A 22,170-nucleotide genomic window follows, 5' to 3' on the forward strand; every position below is an offset into this window, starting at 1 on the left:
AAATGGAGATAGACATTTTCCTAGCAGATAAAGGAATTAGGGGTTACGGGGAGAGGGCAGGGAAGTGGACATGAGTCTAGGTTCGGATCAGCCATGATCCTATTGAATGGCGGAGCAGGCCCGAGGGGCCGTATGGCCTACTCCTGCTCCTACTTCTTATGTTCTTATGTTCTTATGTTGTACTGGGCCAAAAAGACACAGGTTCAAATCCTGGTTTGTGCTGAGCTAGTAGATCTCAGAGGTGCATAAGTGCTAATTTATGGAGATGGACTCCAATCTGAGAATAATGCCTTTATTTTGCTCAGGGTGGCTTTGCTGCTAGATTTGGAACTTGCTGGACAGCAGCCAAGTTGCCCATGTTTGGTAGTTAAATTAATGGATTCAAATTTCCTGCACTCCAGGAAGTTGCCCTATCAGTCACTGCAGCTGCTTGGGCCTCAGGAAATTTGAACTTGCTAGTTAACAGGCTGCAAATCTGAACAAGCAGACTACTGGCTAGTAAGTTCACAGTGCCGATTTTAACCCTGCCAACTGGAAAGGCGGGCAGTTCCCATGAGTTGTAGGTGAGAGTGATAGCCGCCGGAGGAAAGAGAGGTCCTTTTCAAATATGCAGATCGGGCTTCATTGATGCCAGATTTTGTTGGTGGCGACTCACTTATCCATGCAGTTTACTTCAAATTTTCTGCACTGACTCAAGTCAGTGATTCTGACTGCAGAATATTTTAGTCCACAGGTTTTAGTGTGTACATGTGTTGCTGCTGAACTAGATCTGCCTGTCAACAGAATCACGTTCATAGTCCTACTCCTCAATGTTTTGTGCAGCTTGCTGGAGGGCTGCAATTAGCCTCAGTTTTCCTGAACTAGGAAAGGGAAAAATCAGCCAAGGTCCCAGCTACTGCTCCTGCACACTATCCTGTGATCTATGCCAGAAAGTGAGAATGATGACTGTCAGCAGGATCGGCTGCAAGTAATCATTTTGCTGGGGAAGCTGGATTCATGGAGAAAAAATGGAGGAAGGAATTCCTCTGGTTTTTCTATGCATGACATTGTAAACACATTCATAAAGTTTCATCTGGTCAGTATTTCTAGAGAAATTGAACATATTTATGATTTCTCCAAAAATACCAACCAGAGGAAATCCTCATGAATGCACTGATAATGTTGTTACACATTGCAATCAGGGCAATTCTTCTCCACTAGTGACTAAGTATAGTAGGAAACTTCAAAAAAGAAAAGGTATTCAGTAATGCCAACTCTCGCAATTTAATCGTGAGACACGCAATTTTTGATGAAAGTCCCTCCCCAACTCACAATCTCGTGATTCACCTCAGAAAACTCACGAGTTGACCAGTCGCTTCATTCCAAATCAGAAATTCTGTACAGGAAAAAAGCGAACTCTGCCTGCATACCCCGCGTTGAAATGGTTGAAAATGTGCACAAATCGTTGAAGGTGGCAGGGCAGATTGAGAAAGCGGTTGTAAAAGCATATGGGATCCTGAGCTTCATAAATAGAGGCATAGAGTACAAAAGCAAGGACGTTTTGATGAACCTTTATAAAACACTAGTTCAGCCTCAACTGGAGTATTGTGTCCAATTCTGGGCACCACACTTTAGGAATGATGTGAAGGCCTTAGAGAGGGTGCAGAAAAGATTTACGAGAATGATTCCAGGGATGAGGGACTTCAGTTATGTGGATAGACTAGAGAAGCTGGGTTTGTTCTCCTTAGAGCAGAGAAGGTTGAGAGGAGACTTGATAGAGTTATTCAAAATCATGAGGGGTCTAGACAGAGTAGATAGAGAGAAACTGTTCCCATTGGCAGAAAGGTCGAGTACCAGAAGACGACATTACGAAAAACTTTTTTACACAGCGAGTGGTTAGGACCTGGAACGCACTGCCTGGAAGGATGGTGGAGGCAGATTCAATCATGGCTTTCAAAAGAGAATTGGATAAGTACCTGAAGGAATACAATTTGCAGGGCTATGGGGAAAGGGCGGGGGCATGGGACTAGCTGAAGTGCTCTCGCAGAGAGCCAGCATGGGCTTGACGGGCCACATGGCCTCCTTCTGTGCTGTTGTGGCAGAGCCACTAAGGGACTCTGAACAACTATACAGAATTCCCTTTAACAATCTGTTAGCTACAGCCTGAACCTGTATCTTTGTATATACTGTTTGCATGTACAGAGCACGGTCCCTTTAAGAACGCGGGCAAATGCGATGATGTCATGCCGTTAATCACGTGATCCTCCAACGGCGGGAAAATGTGATGTCGTCATGATGCCGTCCACGGGACCGCCCTGGCAGTCCTCGTGGAGCCTTCGAACTGTAAAGACCTGTATCCGTAGTTCTCTTGCATTTGTCTGTTAAACTCAATTAGTTTTACATTAAATTCTTTTGATTGATCGCCTGAGTCGACCTCAGTCTCTTGATAGGAATTAGACAATTCCTACATTGGTGACCCCGATTTTTGCGAACAATATTCGCAGAAGGAACGAAGCATGGAAGCAAACTCCGTTGCATTGAAGCTGCCGCAGTTCTGGGAGCAACAGGCGACCTCGTGGTTTATCCAAGTCGAAGCCCAGTTCGCACTGTGGAACATTGTTGTGGATCAGACCCGATACCTTTACGTGGTCTCCGTACTCGACGGCTCCACCGCCTCGCGGATCGTCAGCCTGCTTGAGAACCCCCCGGACGACCGCAAGTATGAAACACTCAAGGCGCGGTTGCTACAGGTCTTCGGGCTCACGAAGTTGGAGTGCGCCCGCCGACTGCTCGCTATGCCCGGCCTCGGGGACTCCAAGCCTTCCGAGCTAATGAGCCAAATGCTCACGCTCCTGGGCTCCGAACCGGAATGCTTCCTCTTTAGGGAGCTATTCCTCAGCCAATTACCGGAGCAAGTACAAGCTGCCCTGGCCAGGTCCGAAGTCACAGCGCTTGCTGCCGAAGCGGACAAGATCTTCGCGGTTATGCAGCAGTACTGCGCTGCCACGAGGCGCCCATTCCCCACAGACGCCGCCCCAGCTCCTCAACCCACGGCTGTGCTTCTACCACGCCCATTTTGGCGTGAAAGCAAGATGTTGCCGCCCTCCCTGCAGCTTCTCGCCCAAAAAAACCCAGCAACTCTGCCAAAAGAGGATCGGGTCTAACGGGTGCCCCGTGGCTGCGATGGCAATCGGAAATTCAGACAAGCTCCTGTTTTTCACCGACTCCCTCTCCGGTTGGCGATTCCTATGCGACTCCGGGGCGCAGTGTAGCATCCTACCCGCGTCAGCTCTTGATGTACAGGCTGGAAGGCATGGCCTCTCCCTCGAGGCGGCTAATGGTGGGGCTATTCGGACCTTCGGCAGACGGCGGGTCCAGGTGTGCTTCGGCGGCCAGCGGTTTTACTGGGAATTTGTTACGGCCAAGGTCTCTCAAGCCATCCTCGGTGCGGATTTCTTGTGCGCCAACAGCCTCCTGGTCGATGTAAGGAACCAATGGCTAATCAATGCGGCCACGTTTCACTCTATCCCTTGCCACTGCAGTAACGCCATGTCGCACACCGTCTCCTGTGCTTTCCCGACTCCGGATGAGTTCACTCGCCTGCTAGGCAAATTCCCAGACCTGAACAGACCCACCTTCTCCTCTACGGCCACGAAACATGGTGTCGAACACCACATCACCACTACTGGCCCCCCCGGTCTATGCACGGGCCCGGCGCCTCGAACCTGGCAAGCATGCGGCCGCGAAAGCGGAGTTCGCCACAATGGAATGGTTAGGGATTATTCGCCGGTCGAATAGTCCCTGGTCTTCACCTCTCCACATTGTCCCGAAACCTGGCGGCGGATGGCGGCCATGCGGCGACTACCGATGCCTCAACGACGCCACTACTCCTGATCGGTACCTGATCCCTTATATCCAGGATTTCTCTGCCCATTTGGCGGGAAATACCATTTTTTCCAAAGTCGACCTTGTCCGTGGCTATCACCAGATCCCGGTGCACCTGCAAGATGTCCAGAAAACTGCAGTCATCACCCCATTCGGCCTTTTCGAATTTCTGCGGATGCCGTTTGGACTGAAGAATGCTGCCCAGGCTTTCCAGCGCCTGATGGACTCTGTACTCCGGGACCTCAAATTCATATTCGTCTACCTGGACGATATTCTCATCGCCAGCCCTAACAAGGAGCAGCACATCGGTCACTTACGCACCCTTTTTCGGCACCTCAGCCAACACGGCCTGATCATCAACCCGGCCAAGTGTCAGTTCGGCCTGCAACAAATTGATTTCCTGGGGCATCGCATCACCCCGGAAGGAGCAGTTCCTTTGCAAACGAAGGTGGAGGCAGTAACATCTTTCCCACGCCCACAGAATATTAAGGCCTTGCAAGAATTCCTCGGTATGGTAAACTTCTACCACCGTTTTGTGCCTAAGGCAGCACTGCTCATGCAGCCCCTCTACGAGGCCCTCAAGGCAAGTCTGGCAAGGATCCGGTAAGCTGGACGGTCGACATGGACTGTGCTTTTGCTGACACCAAAAGCGCCTTGGCCAGCGCGACCATGCTGGCACACCCGCTGCCAGGAGCCACCATCGCCCTCACCACCGACGTGTCAGACTACGCCATTGGTGCAGTACAAGAACAGTGGGTAAATGGAACGTGGCAACCGCTGGCGTTCTTCAGCCGTCAACTACGGCGGAACGAGCGAGCGTACAGTACCTTCGACCGGGAGTTGCTGGCTCTTTTTCTGGCCATCCGCCATTTCCGGTTCTTGTTGGAAGGATGTCCTTTCACCGCTTTTGTGGACCATAAGCCACTAACTTTCGCCATGGCCAAGACCGCCGAACCGTGGTCAGCCCGACAACAACATCAGTTAACGTTTATCTCTGAATGCACTACAGATATTCAGCACGTGGCCGGTAAAGACAGCCTGGTGGCAGATTGCCTCTCCCGCGCGACTGTTCATGCGATCCAGCTTGGCATCAACTATGCCCTCAAGGCCGCAGATCAAGCCTCGGATCCGGAGGTGCAGGCTTACCGAACCAGCCCCTCTAGCCTCCAAGTGGCCGACGTCAAATTCCATGTTGCAGGCACCACACTACTTTGTGACGTCTCGGTAGGAGATCCTCGCCCTGTCGTGCCGCTCGCCTGGCGCCGCAAAGTGTTTGACCGCGACCGGGCCAACACCTGCATGGTCTGCCAAAAGGCCAAGGTGCAGCATCACATCAAAGCTCCATTGGCCACCTTCGCTGTTCCGGAGCGACGGTTTGATCATGTGAATGTGGACCTGGTGGGGCCGCTTCCACCTTCCCATGGGTTTACACATATCCTGATGCTGGTAGACCGCACCACTAGATGGCCAGAGGCAGTTCTCTTGTCATCCACCACTTCGGCAGACGTAGCCAGGGCGTTCATCTCCTCTTGGGTCGCCCGTTTCGGGGTACCTGCGGACATCTCTTCTGATCGTGGACCGCAGTTTTCCTCTGAGCCCTGGAATGCAGTGGTTCAGGGGCTCGGCATCAAGCTATATTGCACCACAGCCTACCATCTACAGGCAAACGGCCTGTGTGAACGGTTTCACAGGTCGCTCAAAGCCGCACTGCGGGCCAGCCTCCAAGGTGCTGGATGGGTGGACAGGCTACCATGGGTCCTGTTGGGTCTTCGCACGGCACCCAAGGAAGATCTTCGCTCGTCCTCGGCAGAGCTCGTCTATGGCCAGCCGCTACGCGTACCAGGGGATTTCCTTCTGACTCCAACAGAGCCATGGTCCGCATCCGACCAACTCATCAGCCACCAGGAGGCAGCCAGGTGTTTTGCACCTGTACCAACGTCGCAGCACAGCTTTCAGAGCTCACACGTCCCAGCAAAGCTGAAGAATGCCGAATATGTGTTCATCCGCCACGACGCTCATCGGGATCTGCTCAAGGCCCCTTACACTGGTCCTTTCCGTGTGCTAGAGGCAGGAGACAAAAGCTTCTCGGTGGATATCGGGGGTAAACCGGACCACATTTCGGTGGACCGTTTGAAACCGGCACACTTGGACCTTGACCGTCCTGTCGAGATGCACAGCCGCCAAGATGTGGTCGACCGCCCACAGTTGCCGTGCCAGGACAAGCGCAACCACCTGACAGCCCGCCCGCCGTCCAGCAGCTTCCACTTCAGGAGTACAGAAGTCGCTCTGACAGGCTTGTCAGGCCTCCTTGCCGTTTGACTTTTTCCGTTTAAGACAATTCTGGGGGGGCGCATGTGGCAGAGCCACTAAGGGATTCTGAACAACTGTACATAATTCCCTTTAACAATCTGTTAGCTACAGCCTGAACCTGTATCTTTGTATATACTGCTTGCATGTACAGAGCGCGGTCCCTTTAAGAGCGCGGGCAAACGCGATGACATCATGCCGTTAATCACATGACCCTCCAACAGCGGGAAAAATGTGATGACGTCATGACGCTGTCCACGGGACCGCCCTGGCAATCCTCGTGGAGCCTTCGAACTGTAAAGACCTGTATCCGTAGTTCTCTTGCATTTGTCTGTTAAACTCAGTTAGTTTTACATTAAACTTCTTTTGATTGATCGCCTGAGTCGACCTCAGTCTCTTGATAGGAATTAGACCATTCCTACACTGTAACCATCCTGTGATTCTATCATTCTATATATAATGTTCCATTTCCAAAAGGAGATGGGCTCCCATTACCTGGCCTGATTGATTGACAGGTACGTTTGATTGGAATGTTCGCAAAGCAGAAAGGAGGTGTCACCATGCCAGTAAGACACGGACTGATTGGGCTGAATTTTGCCAGCATTCAGAGTGCGAGTTTGGAGGCGGGTCTGCTGTCAAAATCAAAATGATTGACAGCGGGTTGGGAACCCACTCCGAACCCGCCTCCATGTAAGTCTCCAAAATGTCGGGTCTGCAATTTCAGAACAGTCCCGACATCAAGCGGCGGGGGAGGCATTTATGATAGTTAACTGCTTGTTAAATGCTTGTTAACTACTATTTTGTCAACCTATTTCTATTTTACCACTTTTTTAACGAGGTTCACGTCGTTCGAGATCATGTCAGGTAAGTAGGCCGGGTTGTTTATGTCTCCCCATTGCTGTGAAGAGGCAACAGCTGCAAAAGTGGTATGAAAGCTATTTCACAGCTGTTCACTTTCCAATGTCAAAAGCTTGAGCCTTCAGGACTTGGAAGACACCTTTGAGTTGTATGCAGTTTGGAAGTGTTTGGAGTAAATTCTCTATCCACTGTCACCTCCTTGGAGCAAGCTCTCTCACCATTGACAGATCGCTTCTGTCATCTCAACTTCAGCTGCCATCTGGAAACATAGAAACATAGAAGATAGGAGCAGGAGTAAGCCATTCGGCCCCTTGAGCCTGTTCCGCCATTTAATGAGATTATGGCTGATCATCCAAATTCAGTACCCTGTCCCTGCTTTCTCCCCATATCCCTTGATCCCTTTAGCCTTAAGAAATATATCTAACTCCTTCTTGAATATATTTAATGAATTTGCCTCAACTGCCTTCTGTGGTAGAGAATTCCACAGGTTCACCACTCTCTGGGTGAAGATATTCCTCCTCATCTCAGTTCTAAATGGCTTACCCCTTATCCTTAGATATCTATTCCAGCAACATCGATGCCCTTGAAAAAAAATCTCACCTTGGTCCTCTGAATCCCTCCACGATCAGCCCCAACACCAACATCACCAGGCACACAAACATCACCAACAACAGCACCAACCCTCTCCGCAATCACCTGATGCTGCACAGGACACAGGGCATCAGCACCCGACAACACTGCTGCCTGGGAGGCCAGCGATGGCCTCATCATGGCCAGATTTACTTCACTTGACGCTGTGCACCCTGGCTGCCACATGATGTGTCAGGTTGACACCACCCCACACCAGCACCATAAAGATTCGCTACAATGTCCAAGCCATTCCTTTCACACTCATTACAATTGGGGGCGGGGGGGGGTGGGGTTGGGGGGGGGGAAGTTATGTCTCAACATTCACTGGAACTCACTAAGACACTGTCCAATAAGGTAAAGTGTTGAAAATATAGATTTCAATGTTTGACAACACATTAACAGAAAATTTACATGAACCTTGCATAAAACACCCAAGTGCCTACTCTTGTGTGTTGTTAGTTGGTATGATTGCACTAAGATGAGGGTGAGTGTGAGGGGTAACTACTGAGATGGGGAAGTGATAATATAGATAGAGAGGGAAGGGTAGAGGTGCAAGGTAAGTTGGTGTGAGTAAGGATGTGAAGGAGTAGGGTAGGAAAGGCAGAGTGATGGGAATGTGATGAGTGGCACAGCAAGATAAGGTTGAGTGTGGCTTTGCAGTAACGTTTCGTGATCTACTGAGATCAATGAAAGGTTTGCACCACTGCAGCCTGGTCCTCCTGACGATATCCCTGCTTGTGTCCTCCTGTGCAATGTGCAACCAGGCTGTGTCGGTGTCCTGGGGAGGTGTCTTCCGCCCTTGGAAGGGAACAGAACCTCTCTGCCTGCTGTGACTCCCTCCATAAGCATATGGAGGGAGTCATGGGAGAGACTGGGTGCAGCCCTGCACCTCTGTGCAGTGCTTGTCAGTGTTTGCAGCACCTCAATGCTGTAGAACACTGACAGCACAACTGTCAAAATCAATTTGGACATGGTCCCTTTAAGGAAACCAGCTGATGACACGTCATCAAGTGACATCATCAGACCCGCTTCCTTTTAATTGGCTGGGAACCTCGCAGAGCAGGCTTAACAAGCCCTGTCATTGTAAAATCATATCGGAGGCCCGGATCGACACAGCTGCAGGGTCGGGACTCGCCAAGAACTTCGCCCGCCCCGGACCCGCTGAGGTTGGTAAAATCCAGCCCAGTGTATTGAGCTGGTTTTTCAAGGTGGGGAGAGAAGCAAGAGGTGGAGGGATTTAGAGAGGGAGTTCCAGAGAAAGAGTCAAGGCAGCTAAATGTTCTGCCACTAATAGTGAGGCGAAGGAACTGGGAACGCACAAAAGCCCAGGCTAAAGGATGCAGGAGGGGGTATAAAACTGGAAGGGGTTGCAGAAGGTTGGGTTGAGGTCATGAAGGGATTTGAAGATTCCAACAAAGATTCTAAATTTAAAAAGTGTTGGGGGACAAGCAGCCAAAGTTAGTTTCGGAAAATGGGTGAACAGGACTGAGGGCAGATAAGAATAAGAGTGGCTGGGGGAAAAATTGAGTTGTGCCCCCTTTGGGGCGCTAACTTAGCCAGGGCGCTACTTCAAGCGCCCCGAAAAAATGAGCACCCTGCGGCCGAAATTCATCGATAGTACCCCAAGAGGGATGCGGGGCGCTACTGGAAGCACCCCGCCTACCTCTTGTGGCGTTGCGAGGGAATATCGCGGCGCTATGTGCCGCGGTATTGCAGGCCTTCTGCCCCTTCTTAAAGGGGAGGGGCATTGCGCAGCGCGACCCGGGGCCCAGCTGGGCCATTGGGATTCGAGTGCCGGCATAAGAGGGCGCGAACGGGAGGCGCAAAGCAACCGAATTTCTCCCCGTTAAGTTTTGGACAAATCAGAAATTATGTAGTTTGGAGAGGAAGGGGGCGATTTCCCCAATGGAGGTGGGTTGGAGGCGGGTTTCGGTTTGGGTGGGTTCCAAACTCGCTTCCACTGAGAGGTGGGAAAAAATTGCAATTTTCCCCTAATTGGTCAGCTGATTACAGAGGTGTGGGTTGCCCTTGGCCAATTAGTGTTTTGGGACTGAAACTCGCCTCTGCCAAGATCACTTATCCAACCTCATTTAAGGGCTGCTTGCTGCCTTGGCTTATTCCACTGGATTTTTGTTGATGCTGCACCACCTCCAACATTTTTTCAGATTCTACACTGGCCAACTCCAAGGCAAGGGCCTCCCCAAGGTCCTCTGATGAGGCGCTGGGTATGTTGGTTGAGGGGGTGAGAGCCAACAGGGAGGTGCTCTTCCCCTCATCTGGGAGATAGAGGCTTCCCAAAGAAACCAAGGCTGTCTGGGTGCAGCTGGCAAGGGAAATCCCCTCCAGATCAGCGTGCAGCAGAACATGGCTGCAGTGCTGTAAAAGGTTCAATGACCTTGTAGGATCAGGCAAAGTGAGTATACCTTCAGCTTGACCCTCCTTCTGCTTCCCTTCTCCTCTCATCACCAGCACTCTGCATTGTCAAACTCCTCCTCCACATCCCACTTTACCCTTACAACCCTTGCACCCTTCACCATCCCTCTCACTCTCTGGACCCAATCACTTGACTATTCGACTATGCTGCCCTCACACTCCCTTTCAATGTTATGCAATGGCAATGACTAACAACGCACAGGGAGGGTCGTTGGACATGGAACCTCACTCCATCTTTGTCTCCTTCTAAGCATCTATGCTCTGGACTCACTACACTCACTCCATCATTCTCACTCCTACTCCACTTGTCTCCCTCACTGCAGGAAAAGAGTGCCCACAATAGAATGGAAAGGGTGAAGACAGGAGGAGGGCCACCTTCCATAGCCCTTCTCACCCAGGCTGAAGAGGCGGCCCTGGACATCGCCGGCGCAGAGGTGGAGGTGGAAGTGGGGGACGGACGGACGGGCAAGGCAGATCAAGCCGGTGACAGAATAGTTTTACCTCTCACTCATTTACACTGCTTGCGTGACTGAAATGGCTGCTGGTGTACATTATTAGAATGCCACTTGAGCATTTGCACTATTGCATGTGCATGCCACACTTCCGTCAAATGTCTAACCCATGCCTTTACTCCCTCACAGGACCATCCACAGAGCCGCCTCTGCTGCCCCCCCCACTGTCCAGGAGGAAGAGGCTGAGTAGCAAAACTCCTCAGGGGAACCTGCAACCTCTGAGGACACAGCGTCAGCGGAATTAAGAGCACCCAGCACCAGCGCAGATACGCATACCTTGGTGGGACCTTCAGGACATAGAGTAGTGTTGTCACCTGGTGTATCACAGCTCACAGGTGAGCATCAGCAGGTGGTGGACACAGTGACAGCAGTGGAGAGTCCTCAGCGGAGGGCACAGGACTCCCCTAGCTCTGCTCCGCTGCATGTGGACCCTGTGCCTCTGGGTCCATACAGAACCCCAGGAGCAGGTGCAGGTTTTGTTTCCAGGGTCACTGTGAGTGTGGAAAGGATGGAGGAGTCCAGCTCCAACCTGAGCAGTACCATTGGGGAGGCAATGGCGCATATACGCAGCACCACGGAAAGGATGGCAACCTCCGTGGAAAGGCTGGCTATGGCCATGGAAGCAATAAGTTGCCGGAGTAAGGAAAACATGGTGATTGTTCAGAATAGACTGACACCTCTGGAGGAGCGATAGGCAGCTATTGAACAGAGAAACCAGAGCTTCATGGAAGTCCTTTTGAGCAGGACTGCCAGTGCAGAGACAGGTCCCCATGGCCCCCCCAGATGTGCAGCAAGGTGCTCTCAAGCCACTTGCAAGAGCTGAGGTGGGCCTGACCCATGAGAGGGAAGTTTGTGGTAGACAGCAAGGAAGTGGGGGCTCCTCTACAAGCACTCACACTTCCATGCCACTGCGTAGCCCTCGGTCAGAGCCACACCAGACTCCACACCCAGCTGAGATGGGCGTCTCAGCCCCTGCACAGCCGCAGGAGGCGCAGATGCTTGGCGAGCCCTCACAGGCTCGTAAACCCAAAGGACGCCCACCAAAAGTGTCGAAGCAGGAGCAGCATCAAAGTGAGCAAGGGGTCTCCACTTCTGCTGAAGCCACAGGGGGAGCAACACGTAGGAGCATGCGTAAGAGAAAAATAAAGCACCATTAGTCACAGGGGTAGCCATTTGGGTGAATGTTTATGTGTATTGATGAAATGCCATCCCTGTTGGAAAAGATAAAAATGATTTGATGGCAAACTGTTGGCATGATAGCATCTGTTATTTCACCTTAGGCAGCTCCACATTGTGGGCTCCGCGACACTTGCGTGGTCAGGTTGGTGGCCAGAGTGAAAGGAGGCCAGAGAGTCATGTCCATTGTCTATCATGTCTTAAGATGGAGCCAAGGACACGTGCCAACATGGGCAACCTATGCAAATCTGGCCAGGATAAGTGCATGCTGATGTAAGAAAACTACTAAGCACTTGGTCTAAGTATAAAACAAGGCTTTAATCAACTGTTTCACAACCATGAGTTCCAGTTACATCACTAGTTCCTGGTTACAAAAATGTCCTGAGCAAGCTGGGCCCACGCCCAAGTATTTTTACTTGGACGGCGCCACCAGCTGGCCGCCCAGTGTTATCTCATGAGTCATTTCTACATGAATGGTAAGATTCATGACACATGCCTTGCATCACAGGCAACCATGTGCTTGAGTCCTGCCGCTGCTGCTGGTCGATAGGCCGGCGCTCGGTCCTCCTCCTGATCCTCCTCCTCCTCCTGCTCCTGCTCATCCTCATCCTCATCCTCATCCTCATCTGAGGAGGCTATTGTTGTGTATGTACCTTTAAGAGAATAACTGGTCTCAGACTGCAGTAGCGGCAGTGACCACCCCTGTATAAAAGGCCCTAGCAGGCTTCTGTAGTTTTCAGTTTCCAGGTTGTCTCCATTCAGTAAAGACTTGTTATAATCAACTCCTGCAGTCTGTGTCTCAATTATACACGGACATAATACTGGCGACGAGTAAGAAACGAACTTACCTGCAACTCGGCAGCACCTCAGACGACTTTATTGACGGTCGAAGCCAGAAGAAAGAAAAAAGAATTAAAAAAAATAATCCAAAGTAACTCGAAAAACGGGTGTCGACCATGGGCAACCGCCCTCCAAATCATCGAATTGAAAAGTGCAGGAGAGACTGTCGAGAGCCTGGCTTGATTCTCCAGTCTGTGGTTTCCCAGCTAATCGGGCTGGTGGCAGGTAGTGCACTGATCCTTCCTGGGCTGCGGTGGGCTAGAGCTCAATCGGGTGGCTCTGCAACGGGGCCGGGCAGCGAGTCGGGAAGCAAAGAGAGAGAGAGAGGGTGGAGCCACGCTGCCCGGTGCTTCGAAGCTGGGCAGCGTTCGGACCTAAGAAGAGGGAGGGAAGTGTCCCAGAGGGTCCGCTCCATGACGGGAACAGTTTTTCAATTAACGGAGCAAATATTGAAGCGCGATAGAAAAATAAAAATACCGCGGAGAGCGGCGTTGGCAGCAGCGATCGGGAGGCGCCATCTTAACTCGGCGGGGAAGAAGGAAAAGCGCGGGAAGCGCCATTTTGATCCATCGGGAATGAAGGCAAAGTGCGGGAGGTGCCATCTTAGATATTCAAGATGCCAAAGACTGGCGATATCACTGCCTTCGATAATGCAATAGAAGGCTGGACCATGTATGTGGAAAGAGTCGAGGTATATTGCGAGGCAAACGAATAGCCGATGAGAAAAAGGCATCGGTATTGCTAAATTTAATGGGCGCAAGAACGTACGGCCTATTGCGGGACCTGATTTCTCCAGCCAAACTGAAGGCGAAGAGTTTTAACAAAATTGTTGCTATCCTACTGGAACACCTAAATCCTACACCGCTGCTGATAGCAGAAAGATTTAAATTCCACAGGAGAAATCAGCATAAAAATGAGAGCAATGCTGATTACCTTACGGAACTACGCAAGCTATCAAAGCACTGCCAGTTTGGAGCAGGACTGGCAGATACCTTACGGGACAAATTTGTCTGTGGACTCCTGAGTGAAGGAACCCAGAAGAGGTTACTCTCAGAGAAAGAGCTGACGCTAGATAAGGCTTTCAGCGTGGTAGTATCATACGAAGCAGCAGCAAGGGGAGCTGCGGAAATACAACAAAAGCCACAGGAATACGGCACCCACGAAATGACACGGGGATTTGCAAAATGTTATCGCTGCGGCAGAACAAACCATGACCAGAAGGACTGCTGGTCCAAGGACAAAATATGCAGGCAATGCGGAAAGATGGGACACATTGCACAAATTTGCAGGTCTGGGAAGAAGACCAATGACAACAAAAAGGCCACTAAGGAACCGTACAGGAAAGTACAAAAGATGACGGACAGTAGTTCCGAAGACCAGATGAGCGATAGTGAATCCGGGAACAAGAGACTAAGCTGTCTCAAACTTCACAATGTAATCGCAAAAGAGGATCACCGAACCATTTGGGTCACCCTCATGATAGCAGGGTCCCAAGTCAAAATGGAATTGGATACAGGATCAGCTCTAACCGTCATGAATCGACGAGACTACGAGCGGCTATTCTCACACATACCCTTGAGAGAGACATCCATTGTCTTGAGGACGTATACGGGGCAAAAAGTATACCCCAGAGGAAAAATAAGGGTGCCTGTCGAATACAACGGCAAGAAAATACGGAAATTGTATCTCTACATTCTGCAAGATGGTGGACCACCGTTATTGGGACGTGAATGGATCAGAAAGATAAGTTTAGACTGGCACTCCATTCAGGCACTGACGGTGGCTGGTAAAAAGGATGACAACGTCACTCCTGGACGATTGTCAACAATCTTAGCTGACGCCAAAGAGGTATTTCAACAAGAACTGGGCACTCTTAAAGGCGTAACTGCCTCGATAAAAATAGAGCTGAATGCAATTCCCAAGTTTTTCAAAGCAAGACCGGTACCATATGCAATTCGCCCAGCCGTTGAGGCAGAGCTGGAGAATCTGGAGAATGTAGGCGTGTTATCTAAGGTAGACTGGAGCGAGTGGGCAACAACCATCATTCCTGTCATGAAGAAAACGTTAAACAATAAGTCTGAGGAGCCAAGGAAGGTTCGCATCTGTGGGGACTTCAAGGTGACGGTGAACCCAATCCTTCACACAGTACAATATCCTCTTCCAAAGATAGAGGATATCTTTGCCTCACTATCTGGAGGGAAGCGTTTTACAAAAATTGACCTAGCACAAGCATATTTGCAGATGGAGGTTGAAGAATCCTCTAGGAAGTACCTCACGATAAACACTCACAAAGGTCTTTACCAGTATAATCGACTGGTATTTGGAGTAGCATCAGCTCCGGCGATATGGCAAAGAGCGATGGAACAAGTCCTGCAAGGGATTCCGGGGACTCAGTGTTACTTGGACGACATCCTAGTGACAGGTGAAGATGACAGTGAACACCTTGCCAACCTAGAGCAGGTGCTCACTAGACTACGTGAACATGGGCTACGAGCCAATCGCCCCAAGTGCGAGTTTTTTAAGAAACAGATATTGTATTGTGGCCACGTGATTGATGAAGAGGGGTTGCATAAGTCCCCTGACAAAATTGAAGCGGTAGTTAAGGCTCCAGCGCCTGAAAATGTGTCGCAACTGAGGTCATTCCTCGGATTGGTGAATTACTACCATAAGTTTTTGCCGAATTTGTCCACAATTCTGCATCCACTGAACTCCCTACTACGAACGGGAGTAGCATGGAAATGGAGCGATGAATGTAAGCGGGCCTTTCAGAAGAGTAAGGACCTAATCACTTCAAGAGAAGTATTGGCTCACTACAACCCATCACTACCGATAAGACTGGCGTGTGATGCGTCTCCCTATGGCATTGGGGCGGTACTGTCACATAAATTCCTTGATGGTTCAGAGAGGCCGATAGCTTTTGCGTCACGCTCGTTAACTTCAGCCGAGCGTAACTATGCCCAGATTGACAGAGAGGCCCTGAGCCTGGTGTGGGGGGTGAAGAAGTTCAATCACTACCTGCACGGTCAGAAATTTACTCTACTAACTGATCATCAACCTCTCGTCTCCATTTTCAACCCTCAGAAGGGCGTACCGATAATGACGGCACAACGGCTACAGAGGTGGTCCCTTTTCCTAGGGGCACACCAATATGACATAGAGTACAAAGGAACTAAACAGCATGGGAATGCCGATGGATTGTCGCGCCTACCGTTGCCGACGGTGGAAGAAGAACTGGCAGTGGATCCAGTGGAGTTATTCCACTTGACTATAGTCGAATGTCTCCCTGTGACGAATGCAAACATAGAAAAGGAAACATGAAATGACCCGACACTCTCCTGGGTCTATGATTTAACAGTGAAGGGATGGCCAGCACATGGCGAACCACTGCTGCCAGCATTCTCGCCGAGAAGAGAACAGCTGTCAGTGTGCAGAGGAACCTTGATGTGTGGATCCAGAGTAGTAATTCCACCCAAATTGAAGGATAGAGTGCTCAATGAGCTTCATGAGGGTCATCTGGGAGGGGTAAAAATGAAGAACTTAGCTAGAGCGTTTGTGTGGTGGCCGGGAATCAATAGAGAAATCGAAGAGAAGACCAAGAGCTGTACAGGATGCCAGAAGGTCCAAAACGCCCCACCACAAGCCCCTCTACATCCATGGGAGTGGCCCTCATCTCCATGGCAAAGGGTGCACATTGATTTTGCTGGTCCCTTTATGGACTCGATGTTTTTAATTGCGGTGGATGCACAAAGTGGCCAGAGGTAATAAAAATGTCCTCAACCACCACAGAAAAAACTACCACAGTCTTACGAACCATATTCGCCAGGAATGGGCTGCCTGAACAGATTTGCTCTGACAATGGACCACAGTTTGTGTCTGAAGAGTTCCGGAGGTTCTTAAAGAACAATGGTGTTAAGCATTACACATCCGCCCCATATCATCCAGCCACTAATGGATTGGCCGAGAGGTTTGTTCAAACATTCAAGAAGGCTATCAAGGCAATGTGTAATGAAGATATATCCCTACAACACAAGGTGGATAACTTCTTGTTTGCGACACATGCGGTTACCAACCAAACTCCAGCCATGATGTTCTTCAATCGAAGACTACGATGCCACTTGGATTTGGTTAAGCCAAACGTCAGAAGAGATGTGGAGAACAGGCAGTTTCAGAATATGAATGAAAGGCCGACCAGGAGTTTTAAGATAGGTCAACCAGTTTTGGCCCGGGACTACCGCACAGAGAAATGGCAGCCAGGAACGATCTGTACATGGCAAGGACCTCTAATGTATACTGTGGACGTTGGAGAGAGCATTGTAAGACGCCATGCTGACCAGATTCTAGAGTCACTGGAAAACATCAACTCCACACCACGATCTGATACACCTGGCGATGAAACTGAAGTACCAATTGCATCTACCGCAGAATCGGTGATATTGGAAGCAGACGAACCAAACAACGACATTGATCCCGACTCAACCTTGCCAGAAGAACCTGATATCCCAAAAAGGCGTTATCCAGACAGAATCAGGAAGCCTCCTCAAAGACTGAACTTATAATTGCTTAACTTCAACCAATGTATCTAGCAACCGTAATTGTAATTGTAATTAGTTATTATTTAGTTGTTAAATGAATGTTATGTACTGTTTATCTAAAAGGGGAGGAATTGTTGTGTATGTACCTTTAAGGGAATAACTGGTCTCAGACTGCAGTACCGGCAGTGACCACCCCTGTATAAAAGGCCCTAGCAGGCTTCTGTAGTTTTCAGTTTCCAGGTTGCCTCCATTCAGTAAAGACTTGTTATAATCAACTCCTGCAGTCCGTGTCTCAATTATACACGGACATAATAGCTATGAACTGAACCACTTGCTCATCAGGAAGCTGCAAGCCACGACACTGTGCCATGTTGTGCGGTGCATAGCAGAGCACGACCATTTTGGAGACCCTGGCTGCTGAATACTGCAGGGCTCCACCTGATCTGTCAAGGCACCGGAATCGCATCTTCAACAAGCCAATGATTTGCTTGATGATGGACCTGGTTGAAATGTGGCTGGCATTGTAGCGCTCTTCAGCCTCGTTAGCTGGCCTCCTGATCGGCGTCATTAACCACTTCTTCAGGGGGTAGCCCTTGTCACCAAGGAGCCATCCGTTAAGTTGGTATGACGGATTGAAGAGTGGAGGAACACTAAAGTTCCGCAGGATGAAAGAGTCATGGCAAATACCACAGAACTTGGCACAAACATGCAAAATCTCCTTCTTGTGGTTACACACCAGCTGTACGTTGAGGGAGTTGAAGCCCCTGCGGTTGACAAAGATAGCTGTGTTGTGATGGGGTGTCCTAAGGGCCACATGTGCGCAATCTATGACGCCCTGCACCATTGACAAGCCTGCCATATTTGCAAAGCCAACTGAATGCACGGTGACACTTGCTTGATCCCTTGAGAAGTGGATGTAATTGTGGGCCTTTGTGAAAAGAGCATTGGTAATCTGTATGATGTAACTGTGGGCGGCCAACTGGGAGATGCCGCTGATGTCTGCTGATGATCCTTGGAAGGAGTCTGAAGCAAAAAAATTGAGTGCAGTGGTGACTTTGACAGCCACTGGTAAGGGGTGTCCAACCGCTCCTCTGGGCTGCAGGTGTTGGTGCAGCATTGTGCAGATGTCTCAGACAACCTCTCGCGAAAGTCTCAGCCTCCTTTGGCACTGCTGCTCAATTATGTTGAGTTAGCTCATCCTCTGTCTGTAAACCCTGAGAGGGGTGTATCTCCTGCTGCGAGGTGCTTCGATGTGCTGGCGCCTTCTGCCCTGTGCAGCATCAGGTGGGTGAGCAGGAGGTTGGGGCTCCTGCTGCTGTTGCTGCTGAGCTGCCTGGTTCTGCTGCTGCCATGGCTGTTCCTCATCCGAATCTGAGCTCCATGGTGAAAGGAGATAAATGGTTCCCATGCTGCTGGCAGATACCTCCGTTGGGGAAGCGCTCAGTCCAAGCGGGGAGCGGGTCTTCCAAGGAGGGCCCACAGTTGAGAGATAGAAGATGCAGCACCTCCGACTTCGGTAGGCCTGCTAAAAGTGCTGAATGACCTTTTAAACCAAAGTTCTGCCACCTGCAACTGCTCCCTGATGAAAGTTCCGTTTTAATGGTGGAGCTGCAACTGTGAGGAGGCCACCCACTTGTCAACCTGCCAGGTTTAGCTGGCGTGGTTTAGGAGGGCCATGGAATACGCTGAAAATGTGGAAAAATAATGAGGGCCTGTCAAAATAGGATTATAGAGGCCCTTAACTACTATTTAAGGGTCTTAACTACCTCTCTGGGCTGCTGAAGGCGGAACCGAATCGCATCCATTGCGCGGAGGCGGGTTGGAGACGGGTTCCAAACCCGTACTCAGTTTTTGCCATTTTGCCAATTGTCCCGCCTCCAAACCCGCCTCCTCGGGGCTGGGAAAATCGCCTCCTCAGAGTCAGAAATGGGGCATTGGAGAAAAATATTCTGTCAGTGACAAAAGCATGGATGAAGGGTTTCAGCAGTGCAGGAGTTGCGGTAGGAGCAGAAACAGGCAGTGTTGCAGAGATGGAAACAAGAAGTTGTGGTGATGGGTAGGCTGGTGTTTGGAGCTCAGCTCTGGATCAAACAGAAGTCAAGGTCTCACACTGTCTGGTTCAGCCTGAATGAGTGGTTGGTGAGGAGGAGGATGGAGTCAGTGATAAGGAGCAAAGTTTATGGTGGTGGCCAAAACTAACAATAAACCATATTGTTACTTCTGGATTATCATACACAGCATGTATGACAGAGTAGGTTTTGGTTTTGGTTCACAGGAGAGTTGAGGTTTGATTTTAACAGCAGGCATCAAACAGGCGGGCAGTGGGCAGAATGCTTGCCTTTACCTGCTGGCAGGTGGCCTAACAATAAATAGATGTGCTTAATTGTATAACTAATTTATATTAGTCATCGTAACCTTAAACTGAGATGCATGGCAACGGGTAGGAATTTAAAAAAGTTTTTTATAAAGCATTTTAAGATGCAGTAATATAGTTTTTGTGAAGAGCTGTGACCTGTTAGAGATTAAATAAAGCCACTAATGAGGTTTATAAACCAACTGTCACTCTATATTGGTTTATGTTTTAAAAAAAATAGCAACTCATGATTTCTTACCAAATCTCATGATTTCTAAGAGTTTGCCTTATGTTTTATGAGACGGTGGGCTCGGCATTACTGGGTATTGTAAAATACATGTTATTTGATAAAAGTACTCTTGTGCTGAAATTTGAATTCATTTTCAGTAATCCCGGCACATGCTGATTTCTTTTTAAAACAAAATACTTTTCCCCCGTTCTTGATAAATCAATTTTTTCTGTTAAGTAAAATGGCGACTGGCTACCTATGAAGTTCTTCATATGTGGACCTAGCATCATTTTAGTGATTTGCCAGATTTGCCAAGCATGCAGTTTATATAATGCTACTGTAACATGTAATAAATGCTGTAACAAATAATAAAAAAGAAAACATGAAGTTGTTTTTAGAGAAATTAATGTGAGGCGGCAAATGTAAAGGGAAACAATCATTCTGTAATCTTTCAAAAACCTAACCTAGGCCCAAATTAACAAATTTGACTCTTTGAAAGAAAGCCATAAAGAATATGTTTGACTACTTGTATCTATTACTTTGTCTCTCTAACTCATGCACACAGACACATTCCTGGTAGCAGCACCATCTAACTATAATAAATACATATTAAATAAAAGTACAAGCAGCACTTTATTTTTCTGCAGTATTTAACAGAGACACAACAACATATAAAACCCAATTTAATCTTTATTGTTTCCGACAGTCTTGTTCTCAAGTAAAGAATTAATAAAAAGCTAAAAGCAAATGTAATGTTGCATATAAGGTAGCATACAACTTCTATGCCATTTTGCTCCAGCATTTTTATGGGGATGTTGAGTGAACTCTACAATAATTCCTAATAATTTAATACCTGTTCTGAGTTTTGGCTACTCTGTTTTTATTTTATGTAATTCACACAACTTTTATTAAAGGGAACAGCTAGCAGATTATTAAAATCAAAAAACAAAACATTAGTCAGAAACAAACTTAAGTATTTTCCAAGTGATACAGTATAATCATGAACGGAAGATTGTTCTTTAAAAAAACTTCCCTTTGGAAAACAACTAAACAAAATGGTTTATGTGTAACCTTCCTCATACTTTCAGTTTTAATTTTCCAGTTTAGATAAATACAATTAAAACTTGTCTTATTTGATCTTTTTCCCCTCCCCTGACCTCAGAGTGACCTGAGCTCTTAATAGCTCTTGATATAAATGATCCAAGTTCTGGTATTCATTCTTATTACCCTGTTCTCTTAAAGAGTCTTTTCCTTATACAGAAATTACCTGTGAGTTTTCTGACTGGTGCTTAGAGCTGCATTGCAGGAGATTGATTTTGGTTGAACACCCTCCATCAGATGTTGATTTTTTTTTCATACTTAAAGAGATCCTCTCAATATCTTGTTAACTCACTGGCCCAAGTTTTTCAGACATTGATGTTTGCCCATGATATAAGAACATAAGAACATAAGAAATAGGAGCAGGAGTAGGCCATGCGGCCCCTTGGAGCCTGCTCCACCATTCAATAAGATCATGGCTGATCTGATCTTGGCCTCAACTCCACCTTCCTGCCCGCTCCCCATAACCCTTGACACTCCTGTAGTTCAAAAATCTGTCTATCTCCACCTTGAATATATTCACTGACTCCGCCTCCACAGCTTTCTGGGGTATAGAATTCCAAAGATTCACGACCCTCTGAGAGAAGAAATTCCTCCTCATCTCCATCTTAAATGGGCGACCCCTTATCCTGAAACTATGGCCCCTAGTTCTAGATTTCCCCACTAGGGGAAACATCCTTTCAGCATCTACCCTGTCAAGTCCCATCTGAATCTTATATGTTTCAATAAGATATGTAACATTTAGATTCACTTCTGAACTGAAGGTCTGTGCAGGGTCTCTGAAAAGGAGAAAAGTGCCTGATTGAAGTCATATTTCATTACAGCTATAAACAAATCTAACCTCGGATATGGGGGCTTTCTTGCATGCTCTAATACTGGTGATGGGAAGATGAAGGGACATGATCTGTGGATTCTATAAAATTTGTATCTCCCTTTGAGAGTCCTGAAGTAAGTATCTGTATACAAGAGATAGCTTCCAGCTACCCAGTTACAGAAGCATTAGTTCCCCACAAGGACTTTATTGAAGAGGCTCTGTTTCCAAAACTCCCCCCACCCCCTCCAAGATCACGGTGCCCTGCCCAAGGGCAAAGTTGTCGCAATTTATGTGAGGAGATACAAGATTGTTAATTCATAATGGACTATAAGTAACCTGAATTAATAAGCAATACAAAGAAATAAAAATAATAAAAAAGAAGAAACAAAATAATTTTGCAGAATTTTAAGCAGAGTTGTATAGCTTTTATTAAAAAAGATCTGATTAAGAAAATGTACATATGCTTTAAAATACTTGCATTATACATTATTGCATTGAGACAGGAAAATGTGAAGTTGTAGGAA

This window comes from Somniosus microcephalus, chromosome 7, assembly GCF_052327205.1.
Source record: "Somniosus microcephalus isolate GS21.2 chromosome 7, FLI_Smic_1.0, whole genome shotgun sequence".
NCBI classification, from domain to species: Eukaryota; Metazoa; Chordata; class Chondrichthyes; order Squaliformes; family Somniosidae; genus Somniosus; species Somniosus microcephalus.